Here is a 17,408-nt window from a genome sequence, read left to right as displayed (position 1 = left end):
GAGGGAGGGGATTCTGTCCCTCTACTCCGCTCTTGTGAGACCCCACCTGGAGTACTGCATCCAGCTCTGGGGGCCCCAGTACAGGAGAGACATGGAGCTATTGGAGCGAGTCCAGAGGAGGGCCACAAAACTGATCAGGGGGCTGGAGCACCTCTCCTATGAGGACAGGCTGAGAGAGTTGGGGTTGTTCAGCCTGGAGAAAAGAAGGCTTTGGGGAGATCTAATTGCAGCTTACCAGTACCTGAAGGGGCCTACAGGAAAGCTGGAGAGGGCCTGTTTATGAGGGAGTGTAGTGGCAGGACAAGGGGTAATGGGTTTAAGCTGAAGGAGGGTAGATTTATATTAGGTATTAGAAAGAAATTCTTTACTGTGAGGATGGTGAGGCACTGGAACAGGTTGCCCAGAGAGGTTGTGGATGCCCCCTCCCTGGAAGTGTTTAAGACCAGATTGGATGAGGCTTTGGGCAATGTGGTCTAGTGGAGGGTGTCCCTGCCCATGGCAGGGGGGTTGGAACTAGATGATCTCTGAGGTCCCTTCCAACCCAAACCATTCTATGATTCTATGATTTTATGATTCTTCAGGGTCAACATCAGGCCTAACTCCAACTCAATATTTTCCTTTTATCATCTGCAATCTTTATCACTGCACTTTTTCAGACCATTTAGGAATAAGTGGACCAGCAAAGGTGCCAGTACAAATCTTTGTGAGGTGGCATTGTTAAAGCTGCCCATTAGTTGCTATACTGTTCCTTATCTTGTAACTTTTACTAATCCACAAAGAATTTTAAGTAACTCAATACTTCATTTTTTTAACAGTCTTTGGTTATGGAGCTTTTTAAAAACTTTTGGGTCACCCTTTCCTGTGTATCAGTTGAGTCCTTCAAACAACTAGCAAAGCTCTAAGACAAAACTACCTTGTAGAAAAGCCAAGATGATGGTCGCCTATTACACCTATCCATGTTCCTATTAATTGTATTCTTTAGCACATTTACTGCATTTTGTCTATCATGGTAGTAGACTTATTAGTCCATTAATCCACGGTCATCCCTAGAGTCCTTTTTAAAACTAGTGTCACATTTGTCACTTTCCATTCCTCTGTTATCAAGGCTAATTTAAGCGATAGATCACACAATACAGTTCATGGCTCACCAATTCAATTTCTGATTTTCTCTAGGACTACTGAATGAACAACATGCTATCTGGCAATCTGATAATGTTTATTCAATCAATTTGTTAAAAAATCTTTTATTGATATCCCAAATCTGAAATATTCTCTATAAAGAACAACTTTTATGTGGGGATGCCCCTAATCTCCCTGCAACAAACCTTGCCAATGCAAAGAGTTCATTTGTTTCTTTCTGTGATTGCTTTGTCCTTAAATAGTCTCTTTTATCTGCAATTATCTACTGAACTCACCTCCCTACTAACAAAATTTACACTTGAAAAAATGCTTTTTGGCTTTTAGGATTTTAGCCTGTTGCATTTCAAAATCTTTTTGCTCTGTCTTACAATAGGGCTACATTCAACTTGCCAGAATTGTGTTCTTTTCTGCTTTGCTTGCTTGGATTTCACTTTTTGAAAAACCTCTATTTCTAGTAACTTCCTTTACTATTCAGTTGTGTTGGACAATTCTTATTCAATTGGCTTAGAATCAGAAAGCAAATTCCCCGTATCTCTTTTAGTATTTATTTAAAATGTGTCTTCATTTGTATGCAATTCTTCTTTTTTAAACAATACTGGACTTACTTATATTTTAATCTTTTTCTCTCCTACAAGTATGAGAAACTTGTGTATGATATGAGATACCGCTATTGAATGGCTCTTATATAGTCACTTCTTGTGTGCTAATCTAGACTAAATGAAGGGCTGTCCCCCCTTTTCTGGATTTTCTAGCTGGTTTGCTAAAAAAGTAGTACTTGATGATACCTAAAAATACAGCCTCTGCATGATGGCCTAATGTGGCCTAATGTTAAGTTTATCCAGTCTATATTTAGATAACCGAGAACTCTTGTTATGATCAAGCTTTCGGGTTGTATGTCCTCTCCAGTCTCCACAGTCACTGTCTCCATCCCATCAAATAGTCCAGAGCTCTTACTAGACTTCTCCTATTCAGATATAGAACCATTTGTAATTATGTTTTGTGGTTTATTCTGATAAAATTAACTTATTTGACTATATTTTCTTTAGTATATACAGTATCATTTCCCCGTATAGTTCAATCTACCATCTCTGTATCAGCTAGGCTCTAGAGATTCGATCATCTCTGTATAATCTAGACACTGAAGAAAGAAAAGGGATACATGCAGATCCACTTCCAGAAAGAGGGTGACATACCTGGGAATTCCTGATGGAATTCGTGCTTACCACTCTTCTGAAGAATTATGACTTTCAAGGCACAACGGAAACGGTGCACTATGAGATAGCAATGTACCAAGATACCAAATCAAAACTAGTGTAGGTTCCTTCTCAACAGAGATCAGATGGCAGTTGAAAAAGGACTGACCAACAGTATGGCTGGAACAAGTGCTTGTGGTTATTCAAGATTTCTGTACCAAGAGATGCTGTGTCAGGAAGGGAGTGCACTAAGGAGGAGAAGGACCCTATGGAAGTATAAAAAAATCCTTTAACCTTTTGCACACACTGCAGAACTTTGTAATATCTGCATTCACTTCCTTCTATGAGGATGGAAAGTCTGTTCTCACTGCTGTGGAGAAGAGAAGAGAGGGATGCTTTCAGGACACAATGCCAGGAGCTATTGACTTGGGTTTGAGAGTTGAGAAGGCTTTTGGGGCCAGCATTTTATCTGTTGGCTGCAATTCACTTCTTCTTTCCCTTTTGTGAGGCCTCTAGTTGGAGCACCTTTTTCTGCATTAAATATGATGTGACATTAAGCACAGCAGAATCCAACAGCTACAGTGCAGCATCTACTGGGTATTTGTTATTATTTATTTGTATTACCATAAATCTTGGGAGGCCTCACCCTGGACCACTTCTCATTATGTTGGGCCATAAATAAACACACAACAAAAAGTAAATGTGCTCGAATTCTACATAAAGAGACAACAGAGGAATTATGGCAGAGTACAAATGCAATGACAGGGTACTACTGTGATAAATATTGGCATTAATATACCTGCATTGTAACTGTTGTTTAGTTGAATTGTTTTAAGCTTCACAGTACATAAAACTTTTAAGAAGATATTTAAAGGAAGATAGCGAACAGTTCTGTTTATGAAGAAGTCAACCAATAACCAAGAGGCAGCTGAGGAGAAAATATCCAGTGTGGTCTGAAAATTCAATGACCGAATGATGAAAGCTGGCACCATATGTTGATCAAAACCAGAGTCAACCTCTCGATACTGAAGGAGAGGTACCGGGTAGAAGTAGTCTTGATGGGCCTTGAAAATTAGGATAGATAGCTTATCTTTATTGCTTTAAACTGAAGAAGGAAATTGAAAATACCAAAGGAGTAAGTTTGGAAGCTGTTATTTACAGTAGACTAGCACTTTGACTAGATAACGAGCATGGAAAGACTGAATTTGTCCAAGGCAAAAGATTTTCTAATAAAGCCATGATCTGTGGAAAACCTGGATGAAAAATATAATTGTCTGACAGAGAGGAAAGACCATCCTTAAAGAGTTGGAAAAAGATTCCCCAAACTCAGACTTAGCCTAGATTTGATGAATTAAAACAAATGACAGCATGATGGTGTCATTCACAGAGGATGCAGAGGTTTTTAGGGACTCAACCTAAATATGAAAAAACTTACCAACAAAAGACCAATACTTGTAACTGGAAATAAAGAACCAAGGGCACTACTAAAGAAAATTTTCATGCATTACGTCTGCTTAGGAGTGGAAAAGGAGATGGGAGGAGATACATGAAACACATAAAACCACATTGTTTTTCCTATAAATACTGTGAAATGAGAAAATTCTTTCATGTCACCTTTATTACTAACTTATTACAACTATCTATACTACCATGCTTTGACTTTCAGGGGTTGAAGAAAAACAATGTTCATGACATGATAATATGATGGGTGCATCATTTGACATAAACAAAACCATGCTACCTCCTGCTTGAAGACAGGACAGTCATGATACAAGCCAAGCACAAACAGCAGCAAAGAAAAAGATCTCACAATTTAAACTTACACCACCTAACATACTGAATATTCAGGACATTCCTTTGCTCTTCCTTCTTAGCGCACACAACCAGGGATATCACCTTGGTTTGCCACTAAAGGCAACTTACTCCCCATTGCTGTAGTTTGCTATTCCAGCTCTTGAAGTATTCCCAAGCTCACACAACGTGTAGCTGTGTAGCAAATGCCCACTAACTACATTCCACAACATCAACTCCTTCTCTTGATATCCGCTTTCTTGCTGTTTTCCTAGTTTCAATCATTTACAGCATCATGGCATGGATTAAACCAAAGAAACAATGAGATCAGGTGCTCAACAATGGAGGTTAGCAGCAGTGAGTAGCGCAGAGCTGGTTACAGGAGACAATTCAGAGTTCCTTTTCTTCCAAATAATATTTGCAGCAGCACTACCGCTGGCAGAACAGAGTTGTGCCCCAACATTAGCTCCCTCAAAATATGGGTAAGTTGCCATGACAGGAAGAAGCAGTCACGCCTAGGTGATCTGCCTCTCAGCAGTGATGAGTGAAAAAATTGGATACATCTGAAACATCCAGGGGGCTCCTCATACCCCACTCACTAGCATGTCACCTTCCTTCTTTTCTCCTCTGAAACTAGACCTATTCTGAGGCACTTCTTTTGATCTGCTTTGGGACGGGCAGGGCTAGAGGGCTGTGTTTGGGGTTTTTTTTGCAATCACCTAATCTCCCTCTCCTTTTCTTTCTTTTACTCAACTTAATGCAAGTAAGAATAAATACAGCCAATAGGATTAAAAGGTGAAAACAGTAAACCATTAGGTCTAAATATTTTAAAACCAAAATATGCTGATCAAGATTTTTTAATGCAAAATGAAACATACAATGTTCTCAAATCTTGATTTCATTTCATAGTGAAAAATCTCAATTTCATTTTATATTGCAAAATCTCAAAAGAATCACTGCTAAGTTTTTAACCTAGAACTTTGAAAATTCCCCTCCTGTAACAAACACAATCAAATTGTGTTTTGAGCTCTGTTGAAGATGATACATTTCAAAATCAGTAAGTTCTGTATTTGAACAAGAAATGATGGCTTCTGCTTAGCACTAACTCTAGTTTAGCATTCATAACCCATTGTCCTCTGTTCTTAGTTGTACCTGTCATCCTGAATCCCCAATTTATACAGGTAATTCACAACTAGTCACTGATGACTTCTTCAAAGCCAATATACTCCCCTCCAACAGAAAAAAAAAAAAAAAAGAAAAACACTGAAAATTTTAAACTTAAGTCTATCATATATTCAGTGCAATGAAAAATACCAGTAGCTATGCATTTAGTTCTCCTTTCAGGCATATTTTTGCCGTCCATTTTCTGGTTTTTGGTTTTGTTTGTTTGTTTTAAATTGGACTCTCTAGTCTGCTTTTGATCCGCGTTTATGATTTCTTCTTTGGTCTTGCTCTTTCTTCAAATTACTTTCATTTCATGCTGCTCTTGTCCCAAGCAAAAAAAATAATCCTGTCCTCCTTAATCTTTACTCACCAATTATTATCTGTGTCCTTGCTCCATGGGAAAGAACCTCTAATTGTCCTTATATACATCTTGTCTAGACCTTTACAGCCCCTTAATAAATATTCACAAAATTAGTAACATTTCCAGTTCTTCCATTTTTCAGATACTAAGACCCCATTGAAAATGTTTTTGTATTTGAATACCAGAAAGAAAATATGGCATCATAAAAAAGGGCATGGAGTTTATAACACCCCTTTTGTTATGCAGGGAAAACACCTACATGTAGTTTTTGCTCATTTGTATATAAAAATAGGAGTCATAGCAATGACTGTACCCATAGCTACAGGAAAAGAACTTCCTCCTTAATCCAAGCACCGATATTTATAGTTATTTTGGGTGAATCCACTGACATATGATATGGGTAATTATTATTGATTAAGCACAAAGAGCACTTGGGTACAATAAAATATGCAGTTCCTGCCTAAGACTATAGCTAATCGGCATGCATGATCAAACTCACTCATAATGCCAGCTCAGTTTAGTTTAATTTAACCAAGTTACATCGACACAAGTATAAGTGTGTATTTATTAACATTTCAATGTTCAACTCAGCAAGACAATTATGTTAGTAAATCAGTTTGCAATATCTACACAAATACTGGTGGTATAAACAGTTTTTTATAGATCTATAAATTTCAGAAAGTTTATGGGTGAAAATACAGAGCAAGTCAGAGACACGCTATTCTGAAAATAAAGAAAATAAACCAATTAAAACTTCCTGCCTAATAGCAGTACAGAAGGACTCCAGGTTCACATGGTGAATTACCCAAGAATAATTAAATCCTTAATGGATATATTGTATGTATTTTCTAAAAAGAACTGAAGTCAATTGACAGAAGTCAAACCTCTTGATTCACCTTTTTATCATTATTAGTTTGTCAACATCAGTAAAGACTAACTATTGAAAAATTCAATCATTTTAATGTACTTACAGCTGAATTTTCTCATCATGTGACCAACTATCCACAAAGCCTCAGTGCCATTAAGAAGTTTTGAGGAATATATTATTTGGTACTGCCAAAAAAACATAATTAAAAGAATGCATGTAAATTATATTAATTTTCTAATTAGAAATGTTTTATGATTATTTCATGTCTAAAGTACATTTGGGGGAAAAGCAGGACTTACATTATCCCAAAAGGCAGGTTCCAGCACAATCAATGACACACTGACAGAATTCACAGTAAGGAGTCACAGTAGGGTCCTGATCTTGCAACTGAACTTTCACAAAAAGAACCCTGCGCTATTGCAGAATCTCCTTAATTTCAATAGGCCCCTACCCACACATAATCAGTTACAGAGTCCGCCTATGTGGGAGTAACAACAGCAAGAACAGGACCTGTTCCTCCACACACCTGCAAAAATACCGGGATAAAAAAAAAAAAATTAGTAACATGCAGCAAAACCTACTGATAGCCTGTTTTATTACAGCATTTAACACATAATAAAGGAGTTCCATACATCTTTAAGTTGCATATTATTTATAGGAATTTTTAGCGCCTTCTTTAAAGAATGTTGGCTTAAAATTGCTTATGGATTTTACATGTAGCAACAGCACATTATGGGAGCTTTTACTGATATGTATTTGAAATACAGATTTTTAATTATTATTTTCTAAAAATTAATCATCCTAGTTTCTTTGGTCTATGATGCAGGTTGCTTTTTAGTGTTTAAGTCTTTTTAAAAACTGTCCGACAACACCCATTTTGGGGACACAGCATAGGCCTGTGCATTTACTGGAGTCTTCATGATCATGAAAGTATCTGACCACATATAGCAGCATGTAAGACCAAGATCTTTGAAAATACATGATAGAAAGTAGTTTAGCATTAGTCACTTTTACACTAAAAAGGGTCAGCTTTTTTAAACAAAAAATCCTTATGAAAATCAACTATAATTAATTATTTGCTAAGTTTAAGCTCTTAGTGAACACCATTAGAAACACAGGAAGCATGCAACATAATGTTAAACAAGAATATACCACCACTTCACTGTTCACACAAAAATTAACATTCATTATTTGACCTTACTGTTCTTATTAAAAACACATCTATGTTGATCTTTAAAAGGAAAATATTATAAGTTACAATGTTTTTATATATTATAAACCATTTAAAAACACATTAGCCATAGGTTCCATGAAATAATATTTAACTGGTGACACAGTGCAAGAGTACTGGTGATAAAGGTTATAAGAACAACCACTAGATCCTAGAAATATGCAGAAGACATTTCTTCATTCCTTTGATACAGACAGCATTAGGGAAACAACTATATTTTTCTAAAAAAAAAAAAAGCTGGGACCAAATGAAAGGATTTGAGAATCTAACAGAAGAACCAAAAGTTCCATATAAATGGAAGGCAGTCTTTTCAGTCTTTTTTTTTTTTTTAATGACCAGTTGTTCTCCTACTGACTTTGATTTTATGAAACAACAGACAAGAAAACAAGCAGAAAATGGAGAAGAATATCACAGATTTTTGTTCCTTACTGCCAGGTTGATGGTTTTCAGCTGGGCAGGAGGACAAACAAAAAAATTTACAATACACATATCAAGTCAGGTTTCTTACAATATTGAATTGGAAGTGCTTCTCATATTACTGCTTTAAAATTTTATGCTTCATATGCATGACTTAGGCTTCTGTTATTCTGAAAAATTCAACTGTTTCTAAAGAACAGTGCTACAGTGCTAAGTTTTGTTTAAAAAGTGTTGTAAGATACCTTGACCCCTGTCTGACAGTACGCAGAAAATTTAAAAATATCAGACAGCTGCCAAGTTAGTGCTGCCCACCTGAGCCTGCAAAGTGAGTGAATCAGTAAGTACCTCTGCCACGTGTAATCTGCCCATTTCTCATTAACTGAGAAGAATGGACAGGACAATCTTTCAGGATTTTTCACCTTTCAGGACAATCGTGGTGCCCATGATCGTGCGGCTACAGATTTAGCATTTCCCAAGTTGCAATGCAATGTGGTAACTTGATGCAGCCAGATCCTAATATTGTTTTCTGTCCCTGTGCCTAGCTCCACATCTTTCTTCACAAAGGAAGTTAATTGGAATACAATGCATGTTTCCTGCACTGCTCCAAGAGTGTAGGTTGTAGGATGGGTCAGGGACACATAGCTGCAGTCTAAATTAGTCAGTTTCTGGGGAGAGCAGAAAACACAGTTTTACAATTTTGACAGCCTAAGGAATAGCTCAGAACTGACATCCAAACAGTCAAAGAAATAAAATACTGAAGCTGTCTCAACAGTCCCCTTCTCTGACATGGACAGGAAAAACATGCATCTAATCCAGGTATAGAAACTACCATAAAACTGAATGATTCACAAGTGGTTTGGGAGAGTAGAAGGCCCTGGCAAAACCAAGGTGGTTTTTTTCATGACTAGCAGAAGTAATGAAGTCTAGTTACCTATGAACATGCTTGTATGTGCCACCAACACGCTTGTGCGGTAATCCCAGGCTGACACTACCCTGGCTGGTTTCCTACTCCCTTCTAAACAGATTGCCCTAAATTCCCCAGAAAACACCAGTGTCTGACTTCCAGGAGAACAAGAGGCAGCGCACATCATGGCTAGGGCTGAGCTACATGTGTTGACTGGCAGAGCAACCAAGCACACTGACTGGCAAGTCAACAGGTTGAACGGAACAGAAAATTTCTGAGTCCATGCTGCACCTTTTTCTACCCCAGGGGCACTAATTTGAGTCCTTTCTGTACTCCTAGCTGCTAAGTTTCACTCAAATTGTAGAAACTTGACTTTGTGATCTCTATCTCTATATCAAATGCAGATGAAATTAAGCGGTGGATTCAAAAATTATTAGGAGACAACACAATCCTATATATGTTTTTTTGTTCAGAAACTGGGCATGAAAACACTGTAGCATAATCACTGTGAAAATAGCTAATGAATTTTATGTCACTTATTGTTTTCATTCAGGAGTTACACCACAAACTCAGCTATAACAGAACACAGATTTTTATGTGGTGATAGCATAAGTGAATCCAGAAAATGTAGAGACTGTTTCAATAAAACTGGCTTTGTTTTGCCACTGTGAACAGGGCCCTAAATATATGTCACTTCATAAAGGTGAAAATTTAACAGAAATAAAGTTTTATATATGTTTTTTGAACTTACCAAGACTGTAGTTGACTGCCCTTCATGGAGATCCCTGCTTTCTCTTCCAATTCCATGCTGCCTCTCCTAAGGCTTAAAAGAAATTCAGTGATACATAGTCAATAACAGTGACATTAAGTCTAACAAATCTACTCAGTACACCTGGACTTTTCTTTCATCATGTTTTCGGGGGTTTTTTTAAGTTTATTTTTAGAATTAGCATTGTGATTTTTAAAGAATCCCCTTAAAATCCTGACCCTACTGCCTGGATCCAGATCCTGATATCCCAATTTAGGGAATAATTTTTAATAATATGCATGTCCCAGTTCCCTTTTTTATAAATGGCAGCCACACTGATCTGCTTATTCTTTCTATTGATCTAGCATTAAATTTTGACTTGTGTGTTTCTCACCAACAAGGCATAGTTGAAATCAGAGGGGTTTATTTGTTGTTGGATTCCAGGAACTGATGAAAGAAGGAAAGAAACTGAAAAAGTACAATGGCCTCTCCAAAACTCCAGTAAAAATAAGAGAGACCAAGAACAGTCAGTGTGGAAAAGTTAATAGAAAACTGAACATTAGAGGAAAGTTTAGTAGGAAACAATGGGTATAAGGAGAGTCAGGGAAGTGAAAGTGATTTAACCAAAAAGGGCATGGAACAAAAGAAACACAATTATCTTCTTAGCAGAGCAATGAGAATGGGCTTTTCAAAATGGTTTGACATTGGCCTATCTCTTCTTCTATTGAAGTAAAATTACATCAATTATAAAAATGCTTTAGGAAAACCTTTAAGCCACTTAACTTGAACCATTTAACTTTAAGCATGTGGAATATCTAAATTCCGCTCAGCTATACAACTAATGAAGTGCTTAAATTTGAAAACAAATTTAAATCATCTTGGAATCATCCACTGTGTCTGTAGTATCAAGTGTGCATTCAAATCTGAGCCCCAACTCCTTACCCTGCTAACATGGAGTCTCACACTTTGGCACTAGTCTGGATCCAGCCTATTGGTTATCAGATAGGCAAAGTCAAGTACAAGATGCAAGGGACTAATGTGGATTCAAACTCTTCTCTCAAAAGCCATACTCATGCAAGTGTTGTGACTTAAGTACAAGATTAATTGTTTCATGAAGCAGAATGTAAATAATTAAGTGCTTAAAGTTATTCAAGAATCAGGTCTCAAAAAGAAAACTAAAGAAAAAGTGCCTGAGAAAGAAAAAAAAGAAATAGATTGTTGAATCTGTATTAAAAATAAATGGCCTCTGGGTTAGATCTGCCTGAAAACTACTGCTTTTTTCTGGCTTAAGTATTAAATATTATTTTTAATGCACTAAATGGTAAATAACCCTAGCAAAGGTTAAATTAGTTCAGTGGTAGATAACAGTACTAAAGTAATTCTTAACACAGGGTGTAGTTCAGTTATTGGTGTAAAGGGCTCATCATCTCTCCTGCCTATTTAAACACACTTGCACTTCCAAACCCAATTTGGTAAACAGTTGGGAGAGGGTTAATATCCCGTATTCCAATCTCTATGGTAACAACCATAGAGATAGGAGAAAATGTGGAAATCATAAGCCGCTAGTAGGTTTCTGTCCCTTTTATTTCTTACTCTAAAATACAGTTACTAAAGGAAAACAGAAATTGAGCCACTTTTTTGAGATCAAAAAGTGAACCAAAAAAATGTCTGGGGCATCTCTCAGCATCCTGTGAACTTTTGATTATTGTGGTCTGTCTCCTGAACTATGGATCATTCTGTGCACTGTTACTTTCAGCTGTCACCTATCTAAATGACAAGGAAGCCAATATCAACACTCAACAACTATATTCTTACACACACACACACCCCCCGCTACCAATATTCTGTCCTTTATCTATAGCTGTAAAAAAGGAAAGTCGCTGTTTTTAAGATGTATGCTTAATAAATCCATACATATAAGAATCATTACTTAATGAAGGTAGGGCACTAGAGTAAGATTAAAGACCTGATTAAGAGGAGTTAAGTGAGTTAGAGATAGAATTAGTTCCTGTAGATTCAGTCACCTTTTCATAAAATGGTTAAATAAAATAATGTTTTGTTCTTCTCAGGAGAATTATGAGCATTTTTTAAATGTTTTGAAGCTTAGATTTCAAAATTTCCCAGAAGTTGGGAAACTAGAGAAGTAAATGAACAACTTACATCAAGCTGTCTTAAAAGAAATAAATTGAACAGCATAAAAGCAAACAAATTAATATTATCTAAAGCATTTCCAGATCCCTCACTCCTGCATTCATTTCAGTAGCATTTCATTTAAATGCAGGCATACATATCTGCAAAGTTTAAGCCTGAATCTTTCAAACAATTCCACATATCTGAACTTCACTCCTCTTAAGTAGTGCTATTGATAGAACTACTTGTGAACAGAGTTAAGCACATGCACAGGACTAAGGCTAAAGCAAGTAATAAAGAAATTAGCAAATGAATTCAGTGTATCACTAACAATTATTTTTGAAAAGTCAAGGACACCTAAGAAGATAGCAAAGCTTGAGAAGTTAACAGCTGAAATACTGGGGGAGGGGGAGAAATTAGGTTATGGTTCCAGCAATTACCCTACAAAAATCTAACTTCGATACTTATTAAATAACAGAATCAATGCTAGGAAGAAAAAAAACCAAACAACAATAGAGCATCCCCTCAATAACTTAATAGTCATGACAACCACACTATTTTCTCACCATTTGGTAAGTCCTCTTCAGTTCAAGGCTGAAGTTCATGGGTGCTGTAGAGAAGATCAGTTGGCAACTGCTCTGCTGTAATTGATCCACGAATAAAAAATGGACTTTAGTTTTCACAGATATCAAGCCAGCACTTTTCACAACCATTAAATCCACAAAAATATTAAAACATTTACAAGTTACAGTTAGGCCATTTTTACAAAACTTTACCATGGAACCTAAGTTTAATAACAAATCTTTCTTAAATCATTAGGGATATGTTCATTATTATGAGTCAGACCTATAGCTATGTTAGAGTCAATATTATAAGATCTGAATGAAATATAGTAAATTCAACCTTTTGACTACACCATTAGTCTTTATGCTATGTTAAGCATTTTAGAGGTTGAAAAAAAAATAAATTGAAAGTTGGCTACTGAAAAACCAGGAGGTAGTCTACAGTAAAAAAAAAACAAAACCAAAAAAACCCAACCTACTTTTTTTCATCTGGAAGTTTATAGGAAATCTAATAAAGCAGATGCAAGTCCTAAGCCAGCACATGCTTCTTGCAGTCCTTACTGCTTACAGAAGCATCCATAGATCATGTCTATACTGGCAAATTCAGAACTCTGTTTTCACTGTACAATAGTAAATGCTGTCCACTTCAGTCCTTTCTAGATTACAACCTCTATCATTACTAGCAGACTGAAATTGCAAAAGTAATGAATTCCAAATCCTATATTTGTCAGGGTAAATCAGAGACAGAATGGCTACAGAAGGAAGTGGAAAACTCATACATGAAAGAGGACGTTCAACTACAGTTACTAGGTTATTAAACTGAAACTTTAAACTTCAACTGATATAAAATGTACAGAAGAGGTCTGAAGGGAGGCTTAGATGAATCTGTAACAGGAATCTAGAAGGCTGGACAAGCATCAGGGGCAAAGCAGGGCTCAAATTAGAAAAATAAGTACAAAAAATTTTGGAATTTCCACTGGCTGTATGTCCATAGCCATACAAACACAGAATAACAAAATAATATGCAGGTGTGCGATTATTGAAAAAGATTGTTATAATGACTACATGTGGGTGTATCCTGGTGCCCTCCAGTTGGTCTAACTTACTTAGGAACTGGGCCAGATGAATGTAATGGAGTAACATGCAAGTACCCAGGCAAGCCAAGGAATCTAACTTAAAAGTTACACGGTAATGACACAATGCCAGTTTTCATTACAAATTCCTCTAATCCTCACGGTTGTAAAATAAATCTTAAAAACAAATAGCAAGGTAATTTGTAAAGTAATGTGTGCCTGAGTCAGAAGACAGCCTCCAGCTTTCTAATCATCCCTGACTGGCTACAAGCTTCTGTGCCATTTTGGCAGATAAGTACCTTGCTTTGGTTTTGCCACCTCTCAACTGGACCTAGGCAATTCCGTATATCCAAGTACGAAGTCTGCTGCATATAGGAAACTCCAAGACCAGGAAGCTGGGGGGAGTGTCAACTCAGCAGTGTGGGTTATTGTAAGTCACTCACTTCCACTCTATACTGATTTTCTCAAGGTTTTCAAATTACAACTCAGGGTCTCAAGATCTTCCAGAACCTAAATTCACGAAGAATTGCCTATTAGGTCTCTAGACTGAATCCAGTTGTCAACAGTTTCCCTCTTCTGACATAAGAGAACTTGTGCAACAAGGCGGGGAAAGCTATCATGTCTAGAGACAGAACTTTCTCGGGGCTGGTGCAAGTCTATGGAATGAATGTGCCCAGGAGTTAAGGGCCATCAGAAACCTAACTGCATTTTGCTTGAAAAACAAAACACATTACTTTGACCTGGCTTCACTAACATAAATACATAACAGGTATACAGAAGAAAAGACAGATAAAATAAACTGAAAACATTCAACTGCACATGGTCCTTCCCCTGGCAACAAGAGAACAGATAATAAAAGAAATGCTGGGCATGTCACTTATTACAGTATGAGGAGATTTTCTGACAATATAATGACACTCTTTGAGGAGAAGAATCTATAACATTGGACAGGCACTACTAGAAGGTGTGCAGGTAGTGCTGTAATGAGAACTGTATGAGGAAAGGAGTCCATTACAAAAACTGCAGCTTAACCTCGTTTTTTCTACCACAGCAGATAAGACTTCCACCATTCTGATCGACCAAGTTGTTTGGAATGGAAATTTGATCTAAAGAATTGACAGCACTTTTGGTGAGGCTCAAAATCCCTTTCCTCTCCCTTCTGCCCTCAGCTGTGTTCCTGCTGTGACTTTTTGGCTTCACTAGTCACTGAGGAAACAAACTGATGATCCTCTCCCAGATGCTACAGCCAGAGAATGCAGTACCCACCTCGTATTACATGGATTTTTAGACTATAACAATTGCCTTTCTCACTTCTTCTGATACTCAGTTAAATATTTACTCATCCTGATCCTTAAATTATTATAATTGTGCGTTATTTAACTTCAGTTCCAGAGATATGAATGTAAGATGTAAATCAAGACTATTATGTTAGGTTTATGTTTTGGGCAGTCGTAAGTAATACTGAGAATAATGAGTATGTAATATCATTATTAGCTTCTTAAATCCGAAATACAAGAGCATAATAATGAAGAGAACTACTCAGTGTGCTTACACATAATAATATACATTTCAGTCTGTACAGGATCGGGGCCTATGCGCATTAAGTATGGAATCTGATAGTAAGTATTAAATATTAGGGGATGTAAAAATTTAACTTTCATTAAAAATCTTAATGAAACCTTAGGAATGACATTTGAAAGGACAATAGTGTGATTCATATAAGAGAATACCATGTCCTGTTAAACAGAATGTCATACTATCTTCTGTATCTAATCCTTGTATTACACTTGGAAAAATGGGTGAAAAATAATAACTAGAATTAATTTAGAGTAAAACTATATATAATCTAAGTACAGAGAAGTGGTATCAGCAACATCATAATTTTATATTTTTCTTTACAGTTTTCATTGCTATTTCTACTGCAAAGTCCTCTTTTCACAGGCACATAACCTTCAGAAAAAAAAAAAATTAGAAGACATTTACTATCATTCTTTTCAGGTGAATGGCACACTTTTTGAAAATTTCTCTCACAGTAATTTTAATAAAAGAAGAGCAAAAATGTAAATACACTGCAAATGATTTATATTTTCTCCTTTTTAACAGAAAGGTTTTACGAACCGAAGTTTTTTCATCTGGCTAATCTTCACTAAGAACTTGCTTTAAAAAATTAGGAATGTTTCTTTAGCAATACCGAGCTTCAAATCTGAGGAAAATGTAATAACAAATGCATAATATTGGCTATGTGATTACTTACATGTTGCCTTGCACTACTTTTTCACTAAGGAGTTCCAGAATTACGTATTTTCTGAGTAGCAGTACAGTTTTCGTAGCCATGATAGTCTAAGCTTTTTCAGCCCAAAAGCTTGCTGTTTTCAACTGTGTCGGTTAAAAAAAAAAAAAAATAGAGATTACCTCTCCTTTCAAAACTTGTTCTGCTTATATTTTTGTCAGTGCAGCTCTAGAAGGGAGCAGTGGAATCATGAGAAACATTAGGCCCTGAGCCTGCTAACATTCGCCTGCAAGTAGTCCAACAGAGTTTAAGAGGACTAGCTCACAGACGTGAAGGGAAGATTTTGAAAGTCAGTGGGAACAGAGCTCCCAAACTCTCGTTATGTACTTTTGAAAATCTTCCCCAAAGTCATGGGAACAACAGCTTGCAGGTCTGATGAGGCCTCTGCTTTTGACTGCTTTCCTTTCCCTTTTTAAAAGCATATCAGATTAAAAAAAACCCTAAACACTGAAGTACAAAAATCCTGAGGAGCCGCTCGCAGTGATGCGTTGGGTGTCTCTACAAAGGCTGGGGTCCGCACAGCACGAGAAGAGCTCACAGGAAAGAATCCTTCAGCAGTCAAAAGTCAAGTGCAGACTAGTGGTTCGGGCGGCACTGTAGCCTGCCTTCCCTCCGTGGCTTTCAGCAGCTCGCAACCTCCATCTCGGTTTCCCCATCTGTGAAATGGGGACAGGAGCACTAACCCAACTATCAGGTACCTTACGGTCAGTCACAACTTGGGGCGAGGGGGGGTGGTGTGCGGCGTGAAAATGAAAGTTCACGTTTTCCCCCCGAGCACTGCGAACAGCCGAGGCGGGAGCGCTCTCAGAGCTGAACCTCGCTCCGTCAAGTTCCTCGGAGAGATATTTTTTTTCAAATGACCAGCGTACGGCACTCCGGGCCCAATCTGCCCCAAGATGCGCCCGTACAGCACCGCTCAGCTTCGCTTTCACCAGAGGCTGTTCGCAAACCCGGGCGGGGGCGGGGAGGGGTGGTGGTTCGGGCAGCTGGGGGTGGGGGGGGATCGCCGGGCCGCTGCCGCCGCGGCGGGCGGGAGCCGGGCCGGCCGCGGAGCCGGTGCGGCGGAGCGCGTGAGGCGGCAGGAGGGGGAGGGGGAGCGGCGGCTGCCAGGGCGGGATCGGGCCCGCGGGCTGCCTCCGCGCGATGTGGGCAGGCGCCGAGCGCTTCAACCCCTCCGGCTTCGGCGGGGTGCGCGGCTGGGGGGGGGGGGGGTGAGGGGTGTGGGGGCTGCAACCTGAGCGCTGCGGGAGCCGCGGGGGTCCTCGGAGGCGCGGGGGGGTGGGGGGGGGGAGGCGCTCTTCATATTTTCCTCAGGTCCTCTGGCGTACATCCCCCTCCCCCCGCCGGCTTGCTTTCCCTACCTTCCCAAAACGCGCTGCCCCCCCCCGGCGCCTTTACCTTGACAAGTCCGCGGGGCCGGCGGAGGTCTCGCTCCCCCCCTCTCTCTCTCCCACACACATCTCTAACACGCCACCTCTCCCACACGGGCCGGGACTCCGGGTGACATTTCTCTCTCTCTCTCTCTCTCCTTCCCT

The 17,408-nt window shown here is 38.5% G+C and overlaps 1 long non-coding RNA gene across 1 annotated transcript; it reads right to left on the bottom strand.

Annotated features, from left to right (window-relative positions):
• Nucleotides 1-421: 421 nt before the first annotated feature.
• Nucleotides 422-17,399, bottom strand: LOC129196751 (uncharacterized). Its single transcript, XR_008574220.1, has 6 exons — nucleotides 17,272-17,399; nucleotides 15,838-15,959; nucleotides 12,514-12,588; nucleotides 9,821-9,892; nucleotides 6,817-7,043; nucleotides 422-6,702 (listed from the first exon to the last, which is right to left on the bottom strand). It is a non-coding gene; the product is annotated as an uncharacterized LOC129196751 (long non-coding RNA).
• Between the last annotated feature and the right edge of the window lie 9 nt (nucleotides 17,400-17,408).

The sequence above is a fragment of the Grus americana genome, chromosome 1 (assembly GCF_028858705.1).
Source record: "Grus americana isolate bGruAme1 chromosome 1, bGruAme1.mat, whole genome shotgun sequence".
NCBI classification, from domain to species: Eukaryota; Metazoa; Chordata; class Aves; order Gruiformes; family Gruidae; genus Grus; species Grus americana.
The sequence above is the reverse complement of the archived record's forward strand: the minus strand, read 5'-3'. Positions and strand labels throughout refer to the sequence as shown.